The sequence below is a fragment of the Eschrichtius robustus genome, chromosome 11, assembly GCF_028021215.1.
Source record: "Eschrichtius robustus isolate mEscRob2 chromosome 11, mEscRob2.pri, whole genome shotgun sequence".
NCBI classification, from domain to species: domain Eukaryota; kingdom Metazoa; phylum Chordata; class Mammalia; order Artiodactyla; family Eschrichtiidae; genus Eschrichtius; species Eschrichtius robustus.
In genome coordinates, this window is record NC_090834.1 from 46,304,532 (window position 1) to 46,317,458 (window position 12,927).

Below are 12,927 nucleotides of genomic sequence, written 5' to 3' on the forward strand. Positions count from 1 at the left end.
CATGAAAACCACTTCCCTTAAGTTTCAGTTAGCTCTCTACAGTGAGCCCCCTACATACGAACATTCAAGTTGCAACCTTTCAAAGATGTGAACGTGCATTCGCATGTCCGATCACATAAGTTAGTTCACGTGTCTGGAGTACATTGTCCCGTGCATGCAGCCTCTACAAGTGGTTGTGCTTTTGTATACTTTACTGTACACTACTGTTGCTGTGCAATATGAGGAGCTTACTAATGAAGACCTGATGGAATTGGAGGCCCAGAGAAAGGACGAAGAGAGACAAAAGGAAAAAGAAGTACCTGAAGAAACCAAGAGATTCACGATGCAGGAAGTGGCAAGGGGATTTTCTTTACTTGAGGAGGCACTGTTAGTTTTTGAGGCACAGGACCCAAACGTAGAACAGTACATGAAGGTTGCAGCAGCCGTTCAGAATGCAATCCAGGGCTACCATGTCATCTAGGACAAGAAAAAAAAGAGCTACTACCCAGACATCACTGGATCGTTTTTTCAAGAGGGGCGATAGAATTGAATCCAGCAAGGAACCAGAACCTGTGCCATCAACATCAGGCGTGACTGAAATTGCAGCTTGGCCTCCGTCTGCTATTGCTGATGGTCCTTCAGCTCTACCATCTCCCACCCCCTCTCCCTCGTCCAGTCAGTAACTCTCCTTGCCTGTTCACTCGATGCCAGCCCCTGTAGGCCAGCTGTTGTACTGTACTTTTCAAGTTACTGTACTGTAAAATTAAAAATGTTTTCTTTATTTTTTGTGTTTGTTTTTATATGTTATTTTAATGAAAAGCATTATAAACCTATCACAATACAGTACTATATAACTGATTGTGTTAATTGGGTACCTAGGCTAACTTTGTTGGACTTATGAACAAATTGGACTTACGAACGTGCTCTCAGAATGGAACTTGTTCGTATGCAGGGGACTTACTGTATAACTAAATTCAGTGGACACGTTTCTGCCTTCACGCTACTCAGCATCTCAGCAGCATTTAACAACTGATTACCCCCTCCTTGAAACATTAATTTTGCTTTGCTTTCATGACACTGCATTCCATTTGTTTTCCTCCCTTCTCTCTGTCTACCTCCTTTCAGCCTCTTTTCGCTGGCTCCTCTGTCACTCTCAGGTACTGGAGGCCCTCTATTCATTTGACTCTTCTCTTTTAGCATCTCCTTCTCACTCTTTAGCTTTTGCTCTAGTTCTCCCTTTTATTGTTGGAATTACCATCTTGATTTAGGAGGCAAGACAGATGTCCTATTTATAGGCTAGAGGTCTTTGGACATTAGTTGTGAAATAAGTCTTCCTATCCCTAGAGAATACAGGAATATTCATAATAATTCAGAATCCAAAGCTTCTCCTGAATCACTTCCAGGCATATGCAGTTACAGAACCCAGAAATATTGCTTTTTATATTCTATGCTCATGAACCTGACTGCTTTATCCCATTTAGGATTCACTGTATAATTTCTGACATATCCAGGAATATCAAGATTTTCTCTGCATTTCCGATTTAGTTAAATTCAAGGTTTCCTTTTCTCCCTATAGGACTTATGTATCCCTGCAAGTTAACAGCTTCTCTTGGAAGTCAGCTGGAAACCTTTGAATGTTACATGCTCAGTATCTGAGGAATAGATTTTCATGATGTATGAATCATCACACCAACCTTTCCTAGCTTTGAAAATTCTGTGATCTGTTCCAAGAGATTTGGCAATTTCTCCGATCTTTAATTGCATTGCCTGGAGGGTAACCAGAAATCCTTTTTTAAATGTCTCAATGACAAAATAAAACTTAGCTTTATCTTCTTGTATATTTTCTCTCCCGTTAGGTACTGTAAATTACTTGGTTGATACTTTAAAAACATGCAGGTAATGCTCTAGCAAGAAATATTTGCCCAATTTGTAATGTTTTCATCTTACAGATTTGTGTTATGCTCTTTTGAACCCAGTACTTTTCATTTCAATATTGCATCCCAATATAATAATTTTTATGAATTTTGGGCTACAATTATGGTTCCAAATTAATTTAAAAATCAATCTTCTGTTTGGATACAAATTTGCAAATAACCTAGCTGAGTAGACAATTAGATAAATAAGCACCTGCACCTACAGAGTTAAGTTCACAGGCAGGGTGGACCACATGGAAACTTATTTCTTTACCAAGTTTTGGCATTGAGGCTGCAAATGAACCTTGGATTATATAAGGTACCTCAATTTCAAAATGTTAAAATGTGGAGACAATGTATCTCTGAATCAAATAAAAATGTCCTTCACTAAAATCTGCTGATTAAATTACTAAAATTGCAAAGAATCAATAAACATTTTGAACACATGTTGCTTAAGCTGTGTAACAAAATAATTTCATTTCACATGCATTAACTTATGCATATTGTAATTAGAACTTTGATATATAGCTTCAGGCTGTAAACATACATATATCAGTTATAAATATTCACATTTTATTGAAATTCATTCTATTTCTCCTCTAATTTTATCACTCTGATTATTCTTTCTGCCCCCAGGCTACCTTTCTTTTTGGTTTTAAAATGACTAAATAAGTAATTCCTTTAAAGGATCAAACCTATGTCATTTCTTCTCTGAGAATCATAACCAAACAAATCATATTTGTATACCTTCACTGTTATATTAACAATTAAATAGGCACAACAAATAAGACTATAAAACTTTTATTAGAGTAACTAAGATATTACTCTATAAGCATTTGGTTTCTATGGTTTAGTAGTTATGGGAACAAGCAATTATAAAATTATAGTGATATGTTGTTAATTAAATGGCTCAGAATTAGAGGAAGAAACAGCCCAAATTATCAGGTCATCACTAAAAAGGGGTTAACTAAGTTTTATATTTACAATTTTTTACTCAATAGTAAAAATGCACTTAATGAAAAACATTTCATCAAATTTAAGTTCTATTAATATTTTTTAAAATTTTTATTGGAGTATAGTTGATTTACAATGTTGTGTTAGTTTCAGGCATACAGCAAAGTGAATCAGTTATAAATATACATATATCCACTCTTTTCTTTTTTTTTTTCTTAGATTCTTTTCCCATATAGGCCATTACAGAGTATTGAGTAGAGTTCCTGTGCTATACAGAAGGTTCTTATTAGTTATCTATTTTATATATAGCAGTGTATATATGTCAATCCCAGTCTTCCAGTGTATCCCTCCCCCCTTCCCCCCAGTAACCATAAGTTTGTTTTCTACATCTGTGACTCTACTTCTGTTTTGTGAATAAGTTCATTTTGTACGCTTTTTTTTAGATTCCACATATAATCGATATCATTTGATATTCTTCTGTGTCTGACTTACTTCACTCAGTATGACAATCTCTAGGTCCACCCACATCGTTGCAAATGGCATTATTTTGTTCTTTTTTGTGGCTGAGTAATATCCCATTGCATATATGTACCACATCTTCTTTATCCATTCCTCTGTTGATGGACATTTAAGTTGCTTCCATGTCCTGGCTATTGTAAATAGTGCTGCAATGAACATTGGGGTGCATGTACCTTTTCAAATTATGGTTTTCTTTGGGTATATGCCCAGGAGTGGGATTGCTAGGTCATACGGTAGTTCTATTTTTAGTTTTTTAAGGAAACTCTATACTGTTCTCCATAGTGGCTGTACCAATTTACATTTCCACCAACACTGTAGGAGGGTTCCCTTTTCTCCACACCCTCTCCAGCATTTATTGTTTGTAGATTTTATGATGATGGCCATTCTGACCGGTGTGAGGTGATACCTCATTGTAGTTTTGATTTGCATTTCTCTAATAATTAATGATGTTGAGCATCTTTTCAAGTGTTTTTTGGCCATCTGTATGTCTTCTTTGGAGAAATGTCTATTTAGATTTTCTGTCCATTTTTTGACTGAGTTATTTGTTTTTTTGATATTGAGCTGCATGAGCTGTTTGTATATTTTGGAGATTAATCCCTTGTCTGTTACTTCCTGTGCAAATATTTTCTCCCATTCTGAAGGTTGTCTTTTTGTTTTGTTAATATTATTTTTGAAGTTACAAAACAAAAGAAAATCAAAAACAGAAACTACTCTTAAACCCGATTGGACTAATTCATGAATGTTAAAATTGTCAACAGTCAAAATTGACTTGAATATAGAAACAGTCTTTAAAATATATCAATATAAGCCAAATAATTTCCAACTCTAGTAGGTTTATTTGATTGTAATACATTGTTTTCCTGATTCTTTTTATGCTTCAACATGGCCAGACAGGAAACAAAATTTTTGCATTAAATGCAATGCCTTTACCAGTCCAACCTAGAGCAGTTCAAAAAAGAGTCAGTGGTTCTGAAGGAGCCTCCCAAAAGAAAATTGAAAATATTTAAGTAGTGGAGCTTTTGCCTAAAAGTGTAATCAAATTTGGCCATAATAATGACCAAATAATTTCCCCAATTATATATAATTTCCAAAAATGGTTGTGTTAATGTACTGACTACGTTGGCAAAGGGGTGTAAGATGGTAAAATGCAACCTGTAGAATCAATTGACTCAAAGCTTGGCTCTGATCAACCAATCAGATGATACTAATTTCCTTTTGGAGGAAACAATACTGAGTAAGAATTAAAAAGTCACAGGCTATTGAATCAGATTGCCTGCTTTGAATGGTACCTTCACCAATTATTAGCTGTGGGATCTTGAGCAAGTTACTTAAACTCTCTGTCCTTTAGTTACTTTAGTTGTCCTTTAGTTACTTAAGGTAGGTAAACAGAACCTACCTTATAAGGTTATATGTATGAGTAAATCATTTAACACATGTAAAGACCCTAGAATAGAACCTGGAAAATAGTAAGCTTTTGATAAATGTTAGCTACTGATGTTACAAATTTAATGTGAATGTCTTGTTTTCTAAACTGGTTATTAAACTGCTCCAGGGCAGGGACCAAGCATTAATTTTATTTTCATTTCTGGTACTAGCACAGTAGATATTCAGTGAATACCTGTTAAATAATAACACAAAAATGCATTATGTTATATCTTAGAAGAACATTATAGTACTAATTAGAATTCAGAATCTGATGACAAGGATTCCATGTGAATCTTTCAGAATAAATTAATTATACCAAAGCAAATACCTGTAGGTAAATTACATATACCCATTTCTTCAAAAGCCTATAGATATGTTTAGACAGATATTATTTTCATGAAAGACCGCACTGCCAGCTTTAAATAGAAAGATGCAATATCAGCATTTCCCAAATGATGTTTTATGATGTTTTATGTCTTTACGGGGCTTATTGTCTATAAGATTTTTTAGCTTTATGATTTAATTTATATGATATGATATTTAACATAAGCATACTCTGGATCTTGTGAAAACCATCTTAAACATAAGAATGGCTTCATAAATTCAGTACCCAGTTGGTGTTTATAAAAATAGTACAACAAGGAAGAGCTTTTAATTGTCAGAGTCTAATAAGAATGTGACCATTTACATGTAACTAGTGAGGTGTGCCAAGTGAAAGCCAACAATATCAGTTTATTGACTAAACAAGTTATTCAAAGTAATTCCACAGACAAAAATTATGGAGAATTGAGTCATCACATAGTCATTTCAAACTAAAAGTAGTCCTTGTTTAAGAGAGTCAGTACCATTTTCAACCTCAGAAAATTATTTATTTTGAACAAGGCATTCATTCATTACACCAAATTAATTTTCTTAATGTTAGTTTATTTGCTTCATAGTTTTTCTTATACAAATACATAAGAAAATCATACTTATTTCTGTGTTTTTACATATTTAAGTAATATCACAGTAAAGAGTAACTTAAATGACCATTAGCAATATACAAGAGTGCTTTCCCTTTAAAATGGCTCCTTACATTACTCATGTGAGAAATATTGATTAAGATGATAACAAGGCCATTAGCATGGGAAACATGGTAGTGGCTAGAAGGAATTTAGCAGTATTTTATAAATATCCAATAGTTTCTGGACAATGAGATTTTTACCTCAGTTATTACTCTCTTCTTTAGAAGAAGGATTGGCAAAAGCAACATCCCTCGGAAACCATAGCCTATGGGCCAAATCCAACCTGCTGCATATTTTTGTAAGTGAAGTTTAATTGGAACACGGCCACCCCCATTCATTTATGTATTATTTATGACTGCTTTTGCCTGACAACAACAGAGCTGATAGAGACTACAAAAGCAAAAATATTTACTATCTGAATCTTTACAGAAAATATTTGCTAACTACAACTCTAGAATTTTCACTTTTTCTTAGTATTAAATATATCTTAAAATATCTTCATGGGACTTCCCTGGTGGTCCAGTGGTTAAGACTCCGTGCTCCCAATGCAGAGGGTCTGGGTTCGACTCCTGGTCAGGGAACTAGATCCCGCATGCCACAACTAAGAGCCCGCATGCCACAACTAAAAGATCCCACAAGCCACAACTAAAGATCTTGCATGCTGCAACTAAAGATCCCATGTGCCGCAACTAAGACCCGGCACAGCCAAAATAAATAAACAAAATGAATAAATATTTTTTAAAAAATCTTCACATAGCTCCATGGAACAGAGTGGAGAATTAAAACATAGACCTACACAAATTATGTCCAACGGATTTTTTAAACAAAGTTGAAAAAAACAATTCAATGGAAGAAAGATAATCTTTTCAAGAAATGGTCTTGGAGCAATTGGACATGCATGGGTTAAAAAACAAAACAAAACAAACTTCAACCTAGACCTTAAATGTTATATAAAAATTTTTAAATTCATTTAAAATTAATCACAGGGACTTCCCTGGTGGTGCAGTGGTGAAGAATCTGCCTGCCAATGCAGGGGACATGGGTTCGATCCCTGGTCCGGGAAGATCCCACATGCCGTGGAGCAACTAAGTCCATGTGCCACAACTACGGAGCCCATGCACCACAACTACTGAAGCCCACATGCCCTAGAGCCCGTGTGCCACAACTACTGAGTCCATACGCCACAACTACTGAAGCCTGCGTGCCTAAAGCCCGTGCTCTGCAACGAGAAGCCACCGCAATGAGAAGTCTGTGCACCTCAACAAAGAGTAGCCTCCGCTCACCCCAACTAGAGAAAGCCCGCACACAGCAATGAAGACCCAACACAGCCAAAAAACTTTTTTTTAATAAATAAATAAAATAAAATAGCAAAAGTTAATTTCTAAAAAAAATAAAATAAGTTTAATCACAAAGTTAAATGTAAAACATAAATCTGTTAAACTTTTAGGAAAAAAACATAGAAAAAAAATCTTCAGGATCTCTAGCTATAGGAAGAATTCTTATACTTGATGCCAAATGCATGATCCATAAAAGAAAAATTGATAAATTGGACCTCATCAAAATTAGAAACTTTTTTTCTACAAAAGACTCTGTTAAGAAATTTAAAAGATGAATTATGATCTGGGAGAAAATATTTGCAAACCTTACACAAGGACTAGTACCCAGAATATATAAAGAACCAAAAATAAGTATCTGGATTATATAAAGAACTCTCAAAACTCACCAGTAAAGAACAATCCAATTAGAAAATAGTCAAAAGACAAACAGACGTTTCACAAAAGAAGATATGTAAATAGTAAATAAAATTTGCCTTCTATATACCACTAAAAAGGATAAATTGATGGCATGGGAAAAGATGTTCAATACGGCTTGCCATTAGAGAAATGAAACTTAAAACTACAATGAGATATTACTACACACCTACCAGAATGGCTAAAATTTAAAATGGTGGTAATAACAAATGTTTGCAAGCACGCAGAGAAACTGGATCATTCATACATTCCTGGTGGAGATGTAAAATAGTATAGCCACTGTGGAACAGTTTGTGGGTTTCTTATAAGACTAAACATGCAACTACCATATGACCCAGCAACTGCATGCTTGGGCATTTATCCCAGAGAAATGAATACTTATGCTAATGCAAAAACCTGTAGCCAAAAGTTCATAGTAGCTTAATTTGCAATGGATAAAAACTGGAAACAACTTAAAATGTCCTTCAGTGGGAGAAAGATTAAACAAACTATGGCACGTACACACCATGGAATACTACTCAGGGATAAAAAGGCAGGATTGATATATATACAACAACTTGGATAAATCTCCAGGGAATTTTACCTAGTGAAAAAAAAGAAAAAAAAAAAAACCTAAAGCTTTTATACTATAAAATTAAACTCATATAACATTCTAGAAATGGCAAAAGTATAGAGATGGAGACAAAATTCATGGTTGTTAGGGATTAAGGAAGAGGAGGATGAGCTGGAGTGGTTTTAAAAGAGTACAATAGGCAATAGATACCCTTGTATTGATGGAACTGTTTTGTATCTTGACTGGTAGTAGTTCCATGAACCGTTACATGTGACAAAATTGCTTACATCTGAATACACACACACACACACACACACACACACACAAATGAGTACAGATCTTCCTTCCTTACGATGGGGTTACGTCCTGATAAACCCATCATAAGCTAAAAATATCAAAATTCAAAAATGCATTTAATATACCTAACCTACTGAACATCATAGCTTAGCCTTGTCTACCTCAAACATGCTCAGAACATTTACATGAGCCTGCAGTTGGGCAAAATCTTCTAACACAAAGCCTATTTTATAATAAAGGATTGAACATCTCATGTAATTTATTGAATACTGTCCTGAAAGTAGAAAACAGAATGGCTGTATGGGTACAGAATGGTTGTGAGTGTATCAGTTGTTTGCCCTGGTGATTGCATGGCTGATTAGAAGCTGTGGTTCCCTACTGCTGCCCAGCATCACTAGAGTATCTTACCACGTATTGCTAGCCTAGGAAAAGATCAAAAGAGATTATCATACTAAGTGAAGTAAGTCAGAGAAAGACAGATATCATATGATATCGCTTATATGTGGAATCTTAAAAAATGATAAAAATGAACTTTTTAAAATAAATTTACTTATTTATTTATTTTTGGCTGCACTGGGTCTTTGTTGATGTGCGGGGGCTTTCTCTAGTTGCAGCGAGCAGGGGCTACTCTTTGTTGCGGTTCACGGGCTTCTCATTGTGGTGGCTTCTCTTGTTGCAGAGTACGGACTCTAGGTGTGCAGGCTTCAATAGTTGTGGCACGTGGGCTCAGTAGTTGTGGCTTGCAGGTTCTAGAGTGCAGGCTCAGTAGCTGTGGCGCACAGGCTTAGTTGCTCTGTGGCATGTGGGATCTTCCCAGACCAGGGATAGAAACTGTGTCTCCTGCATTGGCAATTCCCAATGTGCCATCAGGGAAGTCTGATACAAATGAACTTATTTACAAAACAGAAATAGAGTCATAGATGTAGAAAACAAATTTATGGTTACCAGGGAGAAAGGGGGTGAGGGATAAATTGGAAGATTGGGATTGACATATCTACACTACTATATATAAAATAGATAATTAATAAGGGCCTACTGTATAGCACAGGGAACTCTACTCAATACTCTGTAATGATCTATATGGGAAAATAATCTAAAAAAAAGTGGGTATATGTATATGTATAACTGATCCACTTTGCTGTACAGCAGAAACTAACACAACATCGTAAATCAACTATATTCCAATAAATTTTTTTTTAAATTCAAAGTACAGTTTCTACTGAATGCATATCCCTTTTGCACCACTGTAAAGTCGAAAAATTGTAAGTCAAACCATTGTAAGTCAGGGACCATCTGTACGTGTGAAACTGTAAAAATCTGAATAAGATGAGTGGATTGTATCAATGTCGATTTCCTCATCATGGTATTCGTACTATAGTTTTACAAGGTATCATCATGAGGACAAACCAGGTAAAGGGTACATGGGAGCTGTCAGTATTATTTTTTTACCACTTCATGTGAATCTTCAATTATCACAAAATAAAATTTTAATTAAATTTTCTTAAAAGCTTGCTCCATAGAATAAAAGTAACTTCAAATATTGCTCCTCCCCCTTTTTGAGCAACTTTCTCTGTGTAATTTTAATATGTAACTTATTCGACAAATATGCATTAGGTATCCACAGAACTATATAATGACATCGTATTGATACTAGGCACGTAGGAATGAAAGTAAGACTTAATTTTGACTACAAGAGAACACTTACTGAGAAGATAGTAATAGCCAATTTCCAACTGAAAGTGTCTTCGAATTAATTACACAAGTGCTACAAAATATATTAGAACTTTTGTGTTAACTCCATGACTCCCAGATACTATAGAAGCTTATTCTAAATACTTTAGACAGAGCCTCAGAATATGAGCTCTGGATTCAGAATGCCTGAGATTGAAATAAGTCTTTCGGACCTACCAGCTGTGATAACTTAGGAAAGCAAGTTAACTCCTTTATGCCTCATTTTCCTAATATGGAAACTTGGGGTAATAAAGTAGTCATCTTGGTCTTTGTGAGGATTATTTAATGTAAAGAGCCTGGAACAGAGTAAGCACTGAATTGTTCTGGTTGTCATAAGCAGTAATGAATGTAAAAGAACAGAAAATCCCATGTTCTCAGCTATTACTAAAAATTAAGAAATCATATTTAGATGGTTCAGCTGAAGCATAAACAAGCACGTATTTAGACATTATTTAGTTGGCTTTTGCTATTTTTAAAGACCCCTAATTTTTTAAAATAAATATGGAATACTGTAAATATTACAAAAATATATGCTGATTGAATTACTACTGCCCATTGAACAATGTGGTGGGGGGTGTTAGGAGTCCCCACCCTCTGTGCCGTCAAAAATCCAAGTATAACTTATAGTTGGCCCTCTGTATCCATGGTCCCTCCTTATCTATAGTTCCCTACTGGTGGATTCAACCAACCTCAGATTGTGTAGTACTGTAGTGTTGACTATTGAAAAATCTGCTAAGTGGACCTGTGAAGTTCAAACCCTTGTTGTTCAATGGTCAACTGTACTCTTAGTTTCCGGAGTTGTAGTTTACATCATTGTCTTTCAGACATACTTATTTTAAATGATGAAAAATGAACTGAAATATTATGAAACAGATATTCAAAAGTTTAACCAATGAAATATTTTTTACATGAGATCTTGAAAATGATAATGCTACCAGTAGAAGGTCACTATTCACAAAAATAGAGAATGTTAACTTTAACACATTTGGCAGAGAAACATCTGGATTTCTTTTTTATCTTAGTATGAATAATATCCTTGAGCTGGCCCCATTACAGCCTGATGCCATTTAGGGTGCCTAGCAGATGTTTTCTGCTTTCCTTCTTATTTATTTTTTCCTTCTCACTATATTAGTTCCCTTTCTTTCCCACTTTCCAGCTTATAGAATTCTTTTTCCAGAGAAGTAATATGTGTCAATAAAATATGTAATAGAACCTGGCAATACGTCATAACATCTTTTATTTTCAAAATTATTTGAAAATTATCATTCAAATTATCAATTTGAAATTATTATTTTATAGGTTAGTAAAATGTGACTGCATTTTATTAAAAGAATCGTGTTACCTGTGCTGGTCACGTTATTTTTTAATTTCTCCTTTCCAATGGCAAGTACTATATAAAAGTTGCTATTTTTACTTGTCATACCAAGTAGATATGGTAAAGGCCTATTAGGCTCCTAGTTGGCTCAACCACTGTACAAAATTACTCCCTAAGGTATATTTTTTAATGCTGTTTCCAGACTGGTTTTGAATAACTGAAGTATTCACACTTCCCACGGGAAGATATTTCATAGCATGACTTTAGTATTAGAACACTTTTCCTGAAACTCTATTTAAACTTTCTGTTCTTATATTACAATATTATTTTATTTTCCTTCAGTCCTCTAAACACATTCTGCTTTGATTTTTATGAATTCCTCACTCAATTATCTCATGACCAACTGAGTATTTTGTCATTAATATTTCCCATAAAATAATTTATATTAATTCAGCTATTCAAAGAAATGGAGAAAAGCATAAGCATATATTATTCAGAACCATAGATAATTGATCAAATATATAATTTTTAAATGTCTATTAAATATCTATTAAGCTGACTCATTTTGAAGACTTTAAGGAAAGAAAATATGTGTTATAAATATAGTAAAACATTGAATTAGAAACATTGGTAGTGGGACTTCCCTGGTGGTGCAGTGGTTAAGAGTTTGCCTGCCAATGCAGCGGACACGGGTTCAAGCCGTGGTCTGGGAAGATCCCACATGCCACGGAGCAACTAAGCCCGTGCACCACAACTACTGAGCCTGTGCTCTAGAGCCCTCAAGACACAATTACTGAGCCCACGTGCCACAACTACTGAAGCCCATGTGCCTAGAGCTCGTGCTCCACAACAAGAGAAGCCACAGCAATAAAAAGCCTGTGCAGGGCTTCCCTGGTGGCGCAGTGGTTGAGGGTCTGCCTGCCAATGCAGGGGACACGGGTTCGAGCCCTGGTCTGGGAGGATCCCACATGCCGCGGAGCAACTGGGCCCGTGAGCCACAACTACTGAGCCTGCGCGTCTGCAGCCTGTGCTCCTCAACAAGAGAGGCCGCGATAGTGAGAGGCCCGCGCACCGCGATGAAGAGTGGCCCCTGCTTGCCACAACTAGAGAAAGCCCTCGCGCAGAAACGAAGACCCAACACAGCCAAAAAAAAAAAATCAATCAATCAATAAATAAAAAATTTAAAAGGGGTATATTTATTAAAAAAAGAAAAAAAAGCCTGTACACCTCAACGAAGAGTAGCTCCCGCTCGCTGCAAATAGAGAAAGCCTGCGCGCAGCAACGAAGACCCAATGACGAAGACCCAATGCAGCCAAAAATAAATAAATAAATGTATTTTTTTAAAAAGAAACATTGGTAGGACACAGAATGATTGAAAAATTATGAATAATTGGCCTATCCCCAGCCCTGGACATTAGCTTAATCTTAAATTATCTGAAGGCAATTGTTCTATATATTGTTCTAAGATTAGCCAAGAAATAAATAT

At 35.5% G+C, this 12,927-nt stretch overlaps 1 long non-coding RNA gene across 1 annotated transcript in view; it reads right to left on the reverse strand.

Moving 5' to 3' along the window:
• Positions 1 to 304: 304 nt before the first annotated feature.
• The window catches only part of LOC137771726 (uncharacterized), a 33,072-nt gene continuing 20,449 nt past the window's right edge, over positions 305 to 12,927 (reverse strand). Inside the window, exon 4 of the long non-coding RNA XR_011075400.1 lies at positions 305 to 456. This is a non-coding gene — a long non-coding RNA (uncharacterized lncRNA). The remainder of the gene's footprint in view (positions 457 to 12,927) is intronic.